This window comes from Pteropus alecto, unplaced genomic scaffold (assembly GCF_000325575.1).
Source record: "Pteropus alecto unplaced genomic scaffold, ASM32557v1 scaffold341, whole genome shotgun sequence".
NCBI classification, from domain to species: Eukaryota; Metazoa; Chordata; class Mammalia; order Chiroptera; family Pteropodidae; genus Pteropus; species Pteropus alecto.
In genome coordinates this window covers 780,010-790,841 of record NW_006430739.1, presented here as the reverse complement: position 1 = coordinate 790,841, position 10,832 = coordinate 780,010, and the positions used below count along the sequence as shown (strand labels likewise).

Here is a 10,832-nt window from a genome sequence, read left to right as displayed (position 1 = left end):
GGAAAGGTGACCAAGGTTTTGGGAGCCTCACGTAGTTTATTCCCATTTACTGCCCATCCCAACTCTTCTGGCTGGATCTGATGTCTCTTAGCCTTGAAATTAAAATTCTAGACTCAGAATCTGACTAGAACAAATGTATTTAGGACGTAGTCAGTGAAGCCAACCATTGGAGGTGGCCTGTCCCAGGAAATTTGGTATTCTTGGTTAATGTGGCTTTGAGTCCTCACTAATTTCTTTCCTGCCCTCTTGTCATTTATTCCAGCAGCCTCCCAGGAAAAGTGAGGTGTCCCTTAGGACTCAAGAGTGTGGTACGGTTGGGCTGCTGGCTGAACCCTGGACAGACTGCACCTGCGGCCCACGTCGCTCTAATCAGCCGAGCCACCATATATCAGGATTGACGATGGAACGAAAAGGTGAGTCTCCATGTAAGGTTTTGGTAAAATAGAGGAGGAAACAAAATTTGGGTGCGAAATGTTTAGCTCGAGAAGCAACAAGCTAATCAGACCCATGGAAGTACTAAGTCGATGCCAAGAAACTATCAGGAGTAGAAATTATTTAAACGCATGCTCAGGATATTTAGTATTTTTCTTGTTTGTTTTATTTTGTAGTTAAGAATTGCAGATGAATGAGAAAAAGTGAGAAAGGAAGATACCACTGAAGTTTTTTACTTCGTCTCAAAAGACTATTTTCATCACAGGGCATCTTTAAAATAGGTAATAACCATTATTAAATAGGAAAAAAAATTGAAAGACTAATTCAGTTAGGAAGCATTTTCTTTGGAAATAACATTAAACATTGCATTTAAAAATATTCTCTCTCTTACTTTCAGGCTACTCGCTCATGCCTGCTTTCTGTCAATACTAAACAGAGTTATAATGGATCATGCTCTCTTAACAGAATTATTCTTTCTATTCTGTCTTTTTTTTCTACTACTTTAAATTATAAGACTGTGCTCTTCTATGTGTGTGTATGTATATATTTTAGCATAAATACCAACTATTTTAAAATTAGATTTAATTCTTTGTCTTTGAAACCTGAAAGCTCCACAGCTCTGGGCATTTCTGCAAAAAGCCCCCACCTTGCCAGAAAGGCATAATGATATGTTAGAGGGGCAGCTCTTCATCTCTCCATTATGAGCTTATTTTCTTTGACATTCTGTATACTACTTAACCGTCCTATTCTTGGGCAGATGTGACACAAAGGACGTTGCTATTGCTATTCTTCCTTCATTTTAGAAAATCGCATCATCACAACCTCTTCTCCAGTACTGTTGACCAGCTGGCAACATGCTTATATCTTCTACATCTTGGGTGCAGGAACCTGAGCTAACAAAAAAATAATCTTTTACCGCAAAGACCTAGAGCAGGGACTGGCAAACTGTAGCCCACCAGTCAAATCCTGCCCCCAACCTGCCTTCGTAAAGTTTTGTTGGCACAAAGCCACACTCATTTGTTTACACACGGTCCATGACAGCTTTTTGCTACAACAGCAGAGTTGAGTAGTTGCCACAGAGACTGCATATCTTGCAGAAATGAAAATATTTACTATGTGGCCCTTTACAGGAAATGTTTGCCGACCCCTGCTCTAGAGAACAGATGTCCACCATTACATGTACACAAAACATCTCGGGGTATGTTTGCAGATATTTTAGAGGCGGGAGCAAGAGACTATGAGGAAGATAAAACAAGAACTCTCACCTGAGGGCAGGAAAAAGGGTTCCAGTCCTTGCTCTGCCACTGTTTGCATCAACTTGGAATGATCCCATTCTTTCCCTGGCCCAAGTTTGCCCAGAAGGTAAAATGAAGGAATCAAACTGGGTGATCTAGACTCTGAGATTCTGTGCTTGCAATGTTTAGTCTAATAAGATTTTTATAATACACAGATATATATCTACAGTTGAGACCAAAGGATGCTCCAGGTTTTAAAACATTTTGATTTTGAGATAATTTTAGAATTACAGAAAAGTTGGAAAAACACCATGGAGAACTGTCACACACCCTTCAGTCAACTTCCCCCATATTAACATGTTACATAACCATTGCAGAGTCCTCAGAACTAAGAAATCAATCTTGGTATAATATTGTGAATTAAACTGCAGACTTTCTTTGGATTTTACCAGGTTTTCCACCAATGCAGTTTTCCTGTTCTAGGATCCAGTCTTGGATACCACATCATATCTCCTTAGTCTCCTCCGATCTGTGACAGTTCATCAGTCTTTCTTTGTCTTTTATGATTTCGACATTTCCAAGAGCAACACTCAGTTATTTTGTAGAATACCCCTCAGTTTAGTTTTGTCTCAATTTTTCTTGTGGTTACCTTGAGATTGTGCATTTTGAGGAAGGCTACCACAGAGGCGAAGTGGCCTTATCAGCCCATAATATCAGGGGATATATAGTATCAATATGTATTATTGGGGATGCTGACCTCGATCACCTGGCCACAGTGTTCTCTGTCACGGTTCTCCACCGTAAAGTTATCATATCCTTCCACGCTCCTGTAATTACTAAATATTTTAAGGGAAATACTTTGAGGTTATGCAAACACACTGTTTCTATTTAAACCTTTTCCCACTCATGACAGCACCTCTTGGCGGATCCCGCCCATAGCATCACTGTGGTACTCTAATGGTGATTTTCTTTATTCTCATTCCTTCTGTATCTATTAACTGGAGTTTCCCTATTAGGAAGTGAATACCTTCTCCCACATTTGTTTGTTTGTTTGTTTGTTTGTTTGTTTGTTTATATCAGTATGAATTAATGGATTTTATTTTATGCTTTGGGTATTTTTTTGTTCTTCACTCAAGTTGCTTCAGCTTTGGCCATTGGGAACTTTCAGGTTGGCTTCTGTGCCCTCTCTATATGCCCCTTTTATTTTTTTTTAGGTTCCCTTACTTTCACGTCAAAAGGGATGGTCTCTGGGTTGCTACAAGATTGAAAGTTTGGTCTTTAACTGGAGCAATTTTGCTCCCCCAGCCCCCACCCCTAGGGACATTTGGCAGTGACTGGAGACATTTTTGGTTGTCACAACTGCCAACCACCCTACAGTGCACAGTACAGCTCCCTACGTCCAAGAATTTTCCAAAATATCAGTAGTTTGAAGGTTGAGAAATTGGTCTAGATCACTATTTACTTGATGGCCAGATGTATGGAACCAAAAATAAATACTGTCAGGGACAAAAGAATGATGTTCCCCAATTTTTTTTTTATTTTTAAACATTTTATGCTTGTAAAATATAAAAATTAATATGGGACTTTCTCTTCTAACCATGATGGAATAGCAGGACTGATTATCTTTCATCTTAATCAACTAGAAATCAAGCAAACCATATGAAATAGTGGTTTTCAGACATTTGACAACAGGCAGTACAAAAGTACAAAATGATAATTTCCAAAAGAGGGATAAAAAGTAAGGTGAGCCCTATGATCGTTATAGCTTATTGCCTAGAATCGTTATCTAGGCTTCAGGAAGGAAAAGGGAAACCACACAATCCTAGAGATCTCACTCAATAGGAGAGACAAAGGTAAGGGTTCATGAAAGCCCAGAAGGCTAGAAATGGTGAGGCACAACACTAGAGAAGTAGGATCTGTACACACAGAAAGAGCATCAGAGATACTTAGAGGATCCCCTTGGGTCTTTGACTGAATTCTGATCTGCATATGAATGAAAAAAAACTACCCTTGGTCATGGAAAGAACTGCTAGAAATCAGTAGACTGAACTACTATCAGAACTCACACAGGGCTGGGAATAGTTCACTTTTCCCACCAACCAGTGTGGAAAGACCTATAATACCTAGGATATCAGGTAGATTTCTCAAAAAGATATTGTCTTAGTAATAGGCCTAAATTATCCCTAGAGTAAAGGCTGCTGCTATAGATCTGCCCTAACAAAGCTTAAAAGCGAAATGCGAAAGAATCAAACCGATTCCAAATAATTTGTGTTCCATAATAAAATTCAACAATATTTAAAGGGGTACAACAAAATCCAGCACCCAGCAATGTGAAATACACAATGTTCAAAGAGTATTGACTACACAAAAAAGCAGGAAAATATGACTCATAATGAGAAGAAACACTAATCAAAAGAAATAGACTCTTAGAAATGATAAAGATGATGGAATTAGCAGATAAGAATGTTAAAATAGCTATTATAAATACACTCTGTATAATTATGAAGGTGAAGAGAAATGAACTTGATGAAGAGAGAAGTGGGAGATATAAAAAAAGGCTCAAATCAAACTGGTAGAGATTAAAAATATATGAAATAAAAAATATATATGGATGGGATTAACAGAACAGAAACTGCAGATTAGATAACTTGAAGTCTTAGCTATAGAAACTATTCAAATGAAATACAGAGAGAAAAGACTGGGGAAAAAATGGAGCAAAGCATGAGTGACCTATGGATAATATAAAGTGATCAAACATGCACAATTGAACTGTCAGGAAGGAGGGACAAAATATATTTTTTTTAAATGAGGCCGGAGAAATTTTGAACTTTATGAAAACAAGTATCTAGTTATCCAAGAATCTCAACAAACTCCAACATAATAAATGTAAAGAAAATGACATCATGACACATCATAATCAAATTGCTGAAAAACATTGAAAAAGAGAAATAGTAAAAGAGGAAAAGAGCCATATTACGTGAAGAAAGAAAGTAAAGATCACATCAGACTTCTTGACGGAAACCACGCAAGGTAGAAGACAATGTGGTGGCATCTTCAATGTACTGAAGGAAAAAAAATGGCATCCTAGAAATCTAAACCCAGTGAAAATATCTTTCAAAAATTAAGAGGATTTTTATTATTATTTTTCTGGCCTCTAATTCATTTATTTCTGCCCTAATCTTTATTATTTCCTTCCTTCTGGTAATTTTGGGTTTAGCTTGTTCTATTTCTAGTTCCTTGAGGTATAAAGTTAGGTTGTTTACTTGAGAGCTTTCTTTTTTCTTAATGTAGACATTTATTGCAATGAATTTCCCCTTAGGACTGCTTTCGCTGCATCCCATAAATTGTTATGTTTTGTTTCCATTTTCATTTGTCTCAAGATATGTTTTCTCATTTCCCTTTTTGATTTCTTCTTTGACCTATTGGCTATTTCAAGAATGTGTTGTTTAATTTCCACATATGTGTGAATTTTCTGTGGTCAGAAAAGATACCTAATAGAATTTCAGTCTTCTTAAATTTGTTAAGATTTGTTTTGTGGCCTAACATGTAATCTGTTCTGGAAAATGTTCTGTGTGTACTTAAAAAGAGTGTATGTTCTGGTGCTGTTGGATAGAATGTTCTGTATATATGTCTGTTAGATCCATTTGGTCTATAGTGTTAATCAAATCTTCTCTTTCCTTATTGATTATCTGACTGGATGATCTATCCATTGTTGAAAGTGGGGTATTGAAATCCCCCACTATTATTGTATTGCTGTTCATTTCTCTCTTCAGTTCTGTCAATATTTGCTTTACATAATTAGGTGCTCCAAAGTTGGGTACATATATATTTATAATTGTTATATCCTCTTGCTGAATTGACCCCTCTGACATTATATAGTGACCTTCTTTGTCTCTTGTTAAGAGTTTTTGACTTAAGGCCTTTTTTGTCTGATATAAGTATAGCCACCCTTGCTTTCTTTTGGTTACCATTTGCATGGAATATATTTTTCCTTCTCTAACTTTCAGCCTATGTATTTCTTTAAAGATAAAGTGAGTCTCTTGGAGACAGCATATAGTTATATCTTATCTTTTTATCCATTCAGCCACTCTGTGTCTTTTGATTGATGAATTTAATCTGTTTACATTTAAAGTAATTATTGAAAAGTAAGGACTTACTATTGCCATTTGTTAATATTTTTCTGTTTTGTAGAATCTTTGTTTCTTTATTCCTCTCTTGATGTCTTGTGATTTTTTTTTTTTGATAAAGACTTTTCAGACAAAAGCTGAGAGAATTCATGGCCAGCAAACCAAATGACAGTTTGGATCAAATAAAGGTATGAAGAGCACTGGAACTTTTAATCATGTGAGTACACATAAAATACATTTTTTTTGTTATTTTTGTATTCTTCAATGAAAACTGTTAAAATGAAAAGTAATAACAGTGTATCGGGGTGTTCATAATATGTAGAAATAAAATGTATGATAACAATAGCACAAAGAACAGGAAAGGGAAAGGTAAGTGTGCTGTTTTAAGTTCTTTGGGTATATATAGAATGGTATAATATCACCTGATTGTGCTAAATTAAAGACTTTATTGAAAATCCGAGAATAACCGATAAAAATGAGACAAAGAGAGTCATTAAAGCCAATACTGGAGATAAAAGAATCATAAAAATATTTACTTAGTCAAAAAGAATACAGGAAAAGAAAAGAAAAAAAAACAAGACTAAATGGAACAAATAAAAATCAGACTGCAAGGTTATAGATTAAAACCCAGCAAAATCAATAACTTAATTAAATGCAAATGGTCTAAATATGCCAATTAAAAGATAAAGATTGTCATTTTGGGTGAAAAAATCAAGACTTAACTCTATGTTCTCTATATGAATCTCACTTTAAATCTAAAGACATATAGTTTAAAAGAAAAAAATAGAGAAACACTAATGGAAAGAAAGTTGCAATAGCTATATTAACATCAGGCAAAGTAGATTTTGGTACAAGAAATATTACCAAGGAAAAAGAGGAATAGTTTATAATAATAAAGAGGTCAGTTCATCAAGAGAACATAACAGCCCTAAACGCATGTGCATCTAATAGGGAAACTTCAAATATGTGGAGTAAAAACTGAAAGGACTATAAGAAGAAATAATCAAGCCCACAATTATAGTTGGATATTTCAATACTCCTCTCTGAGTCATTGATAGAACAAATAGAAAATCAGTAAAGATACAGAATACTTGAATTATAGTATCATCCAAATTGATCTAATTGACTTTTATAGAACATTCCATCCAACAAGCTTAGAATATACATGATTTTTAAGTGTACACAGAGCATTTACAAGGAAAGATCATTAAAAAATCTCCATAAATTTAAGAGAACTTAAATCATGTATGGGATGTTCTCTGGTTGCCAAGCAATCAAACGAGAAATCGATAACATACAGATATCAGAGAAATTATCACTATATGGTTTTTTAAAAGCTCTTTAAAGATATAATGAAAATATCACACAATTCACCCATTTAAAGTATATAATTCGATGGGGTTTAGCATATTCACAGGTATGTGCAACCATCACTACAGTCAATTTGAAAACATTTTCATCACCTCACGAAGAAACTCTGGATCCTTTAGCTATCATCTCTCTACCTCGCCACCCCGCCCAGACCTCAGCAAACAATAATCTACTTTCTGTCTCTATAGATTTCTCTACTCTTAACTTTTATATGAATGGAATAGCACAGTCTTTGGCTACTGGCGTCTTTCACTTAACGGAACGTTTTCAACATTCATCCATATTGCAGTGTGTATCAGGGCTTTATTCCTTTCTTTATGGTCAAATAATATTCATTATATAGATAAACCACATTTTGTTTATTCATTCAACCATTGATAGTTATTTGAATTGTTTCCACCCTTTGGCTATAATGAATAATGCTGCAATAATTATTCATGTACAAGTTTCTGCGTGGACATATATTCTCATCGAGTATATATGAAAGAATGGAATTAGCTGGATTGTATTGTAACCCTTGATTTAATTGTTTAAGGAACTGCCACATTGTTTTTCCAAAGCAACTGCACCATTTTACATTCCCATCAACATTGCATGAGGGTTCTGATTTCTCCACATCCTCCCTAACACATGTTGTCATCTGACTTTTTTATTCTAGCCATCCTAGTATGTATGAAGTGATATTATGATTTTGATTTACATTTTCCTGATGACTATGGATGTTGAACAGCACTCCCTGTGCTTATTGGTTATTTGTATATCTTCTTTGAAGCAGTATCTGTTCAGACCCTTGGCACGTTTTTAATATGGTTATTTGTATTTTTGTTGAGTTGTAGGAGTTCTTTATGTATTGTAGATACAAATCCCTTGTCAGGTATATGATTTACAAGTATTTTCTCCCATTTTATAGGTCATCTTTTCACTCTCTTAATGATATCAATATATGGATATTAAGCAACACATTTCTAAATAACCCATGGGTCAAAGAACAAATTTTGAGAAAAAATAGAAAATGTTTTGAACTAAATAAAAATGAAAACACATTGCAAAATGTATAGGGTACAGCTAAAACAGTGCTTCCAGAGACATGTTTAGCATTAAGTGCTTAACTTAGAGAAGAAGAAAGGTCTCAAGCATACTATCTAAGCTTTCACTTTAGGAAATTGTGAGCAGTTATCTACTAGGCATTGTCAGGTTGGTCTCCCGAGTGTTTATGTCAGTTTGTGCTTCCAGCAGCAGTCCGCATTCACACCATCAAAATTCCCGATAGTTAGATTTTAATATTTTGCCAAATGGATATGAAATGTGTCTTCTTGCTTGAATTTGTATTTCTCTGATTACTAGGGAGTTGACTGACTTTTCATATCTTTAGTGGCCTTTCAGTTCTTACCCTCTGTGTAGTGCCTGTTAACAGTTTTGCCCACTTCAATCGGGTTGTCTGTCTTGCTTTTTGATCTGAGGAAGTTTTAAGATATTATAAATGTGATTGCTTTCCAGTTAAGTCTGTTGAAAATATCTACAAATACCCAATCTACAGCTGTCTTTGAACTTCATGTTGCCTTTGCCATATAAATGTTTTAATTTTAAAAAATCCAATTTATTAATATTTTTCAAGTATGGCTCGTGTTTTTTTCTCTTAAGGAATCCTATCTTACCATAAATGTAGTCTTCTGTGTGTTCCTTAAATTTAATGGTTTTCTTTTACATATTGCTTTATAATTCACCTTGAACTTATTTTATTTTTTTGATCTAGGGATTTACTTTTTTTCTCACATGGTTATCAAATTATCTAAGTTTATTAAATAGCCTAACCTTTCCCTATGTGTCTACCATTCTGTCATTGTCCTATATCAAGTTTTCCTACATTTGTGGGTCACTTTCTGAGCTGGCTCTTCTGTTTCAATGGTCTGCTTTATTTTTTCCTTATGCCTATACCACATGGTTTTATTACTATAGGCTTATAATAAATATTGCTATCTGGTAGCGTGAGCATCCCTGCTCATTCTTTCATTCTTTTTCGTGAGTGTTTTAACTGCCCTTGGCCCTTTGTTCTTCCATATAAATTTTATGGTCAGCTTGTTAAGTTTGATGAAAAAAATCTGTTAGGATTTTTATTGGAGTTGAAATAAATTTATGGATTAATTTTGGAAGAATTGCCATCTTTGTAATACCAAGTCTTCTCTCTCATGAAAAAAAAATGTTTTCTTGGGCTTTTGTTTGTTCGTTTTTGTTTTTGAAGGATCTCTTCAACGTCCTGAAAATGGTCCCACTTCCAGGCATCTAACTCAGCAAAGGTCAGAACTAATAATACTTATGGTGAAGTACTTTGAACTGTGTGTAGAATTTACTCTGAGTGCTGTGTTCCATAATTGTCAATTGCACATATACGATCAACCTAGTGGTATTTGCTTATTGTGTTCTTTTGTGTTTTTATTGTCATACCTGTTCGTTTGCTCCAGGTTCTAGGAACTCAAGGACTTAGCACAAAAACCTAGGCTGGGAAGAACAGTGAGAGAGTTCCACTTCTTGGTATATACCCACATCCTCTGCCTTTAGTGAGAAAATCATAGGAATTAATGCAGTTGATCTACATTGAAAGGAAACATTTTGAAGTGTTTCGATGACCATAGATTGTTGATTATCCTGTGAGTTTCTAGTTCGTCTTGCTTTTTCCATTTTGTATGGTTCTGGGGTTATTGTTTAGATTCATACAGCATATCACAGAAGACCATGACTGCGTGATACCTATAGATGGCTGTTCCTAAATATTTAAATACACGACTGAATTGTTCCATGTTCATTCACATGGGTCAGTACAGACCTGTAGCCAGGGTTCCAGAGTCTGCCAGGCATTTGCCTTTTTGGCTATTATGGAACAGAAGCTTTCCAGCCCTGTACTACTTCCTTCTATATCTGGACACTGAGGCCTATTATTATTATTTTTAATAATTACAAGACTTTACTTTTTAGAGCAGTTTTAGGTTTACAGAAGAAGCAAGCAGAAAGTACAGAGAGTCCCTGTATACTGTTTCCCCTGTTATTAACATCTTATATTGGAGGTGGTACATTTGTTACAGTTGATCACTATTGAACCAATACTTATGCAACCAATACTGATGCATGATCATTAACTTAAGTCTACAGTTTACATTACGGTTCATCCTCTGTGTTGTATAATTCTGTGGTTTTTGACAAATGCAGTGTCATGTATCCACCATTACAAAATCATACAGAATAGTTTCACTGCCCGAACTATCCCTTGTACTTCACCCCTTCATCACTCCCCCACTCTCCTCAAATTCCTGGCAAACAGTGATCTTTTTACTTTATTTTTTGTCTCCATAGTTTTGCCTTTTCCAGAGTGTCATATAAATTGAACTATACACTACGTAGCCTTTTCAGACTGACTTCTTTCACTTAGCAATATGCATTTAAGATTCCTCCATGTCTTTTCATGGCTTGATAGCACATTTCTTTTTATTGCAGAATAGTAACCCATTGTCTGATGTGCCACTTAGGTCTATTCTTAATCTCTTGCTCTTCGATGGGCTATTTAACTGTGACAGACAACCCCCGATTCTAAATCACAAAGCACTCCATGCCAATGATAGTCGAGGACCTATTTAAACAACTAGTCTATTTAGACTCATTTCCTGTCCAATGCAAA

At 35.2% G+C, this 10,832-nt stretch overlaps 1 long non-coding RNA gene across 5 annotated transcripts in view; it reads left to right on the top strand.

The window, feature by feature from the left end:
* LOC107196234 overlaps window positions 1-9,465 on the top strand; it is a 107,609-nt gene extending 98,144 nt beyond the window's left edge. For 4 of the 5 annotated variants that reach the window (XR_003048433.1, XR_001517611.2, XR_003048430.1 and 1 more), the window contains 4 exons: window positions 263-413; window positions 609-713; window positions 5,916-6,011; window positions 9,405-9,465. This is a non-coding gene — a long non-coding RNA (uncharacterized LOC107196234). The remainder of the gene's footprint in view (window positions 1-262; window positions 414-608; window positions 714-5,915; window positions 6,012-9,404) is intronic. The other variant, XR_003048432.1, reaches the window with a different exon arrangement.
* The last annotated feature ends 1,367 nt before the right edge of the window (window positions 9,466-10,832 follow it).